Genomic DNA, 1,026 nt, shown 5'->3' with positions numbered 1-1,026 from the left:
GGGCTTCTAGTAGCTTTCCTAACTTCTGTGGACCAGCTCAGATTAAATTGTGGTAGTCAGAGCACCAATTGTCAACCCTTAGAAAAATAGGCTATCACAGTTTAGTTCTTTAGATCAGGGAATTCTGCACCTAAGAGTTTATCTAAAGAAATATTTTCGAGTTCTAGCCCTGGGCCCCACAACTGGAAACAGAGTTGGAGCAGCCCTGTTACAGCGGGACCTGGGCCTCTGGGGTCCAGGCAGGTATTGCGATGATCTGATTCATCTTCATCCAGAATTGGCAGGCAAGATGCGCCTGGCCAAGTGCTACATGCAGTTCGATGATGAGGAGAAGCAGAAGTTGATTGAGGAGGTGCATGCCGTGGTCACCATTAGGGATGCAAAGCACTTCAAGTTCATCTACCGACACTACACTGGCCTCTACTTCTGCATCTGCATGGACATGAACGACAACAATCTGGCCTATCTCGAGGCCATCCACAACTTCGTAGAAGTGTTAAATGAATATTTCCACAATGTCTGTGAACTGGACCAGGTATTCAACTTCTACAAGGTTTACACAGTGGTAGGATGAGATGTTCCTGGCAGGAGAAATCCGAGAGACCAGCCAGACGAAGGTGCTGAAGCAGCTGCTGATGCTGCAGTCCTGGAGTGAGGTAGGGCTCTGCACAGACCGGGCTCCTGGAACAACCTGCCTGCTCACCCCCCTCCAGGTTCGAGGCCCACCCCAGCAGCCCCCTCCCTTCCTCAGTTGGCCCCAGAGGAAGGACCCCACAAGGTCTAGGCCGCAGGGGAGGAGGCCAGAACCCACCGCCTCTGGGCCCTACGTGGATTGCAGAGGCCACCATGATGTCTTGAGTATTGTCGTGTGATACTGTGAGTGTGTGTGTGTGCAGCCCCCAATAAACCTGTGGTCCTGTCTGAAAAAAAAAAAAAAGAAAAGAAAAATATTTTCAGGGACGGGAGAAATGGTGGTTAAGAGCACTGAATGCTCTTCCATAGGATCCAAGTCTAGTTCCTATCACC

General features: G+C 50.4%; 1 pseudogene; it reads left to right on the top strand.

Annotated features, from left to right (window-relative positions):
* Positions 1–251: 251 nt before the first annotated feature.
* LOC115065610 lies at positions 252–872 on the top strand (annotated as a pseudogene).
* Positions 873–1,026: the final 154 nt, after the last annotated feature.

Source organism: Mus pahari, chromosome 16, assembly GCF_900095145.1.
Source record: "Mus pahari chromosome 16, PAHARI_EIJ_v1.1, whole genome shotgun sequence".
Classification (NCBI taxonomy): Eukaryota; Metazoa; Chordata; class Mammalia; order Rodentia; family Muridae; genus Mus; species Mus pahari.
The sequence above is the reverse complement of the archived record's forward strand: the minus strand, read 5'-3'. Positions and strand labels throughout refer to the sequence as shown.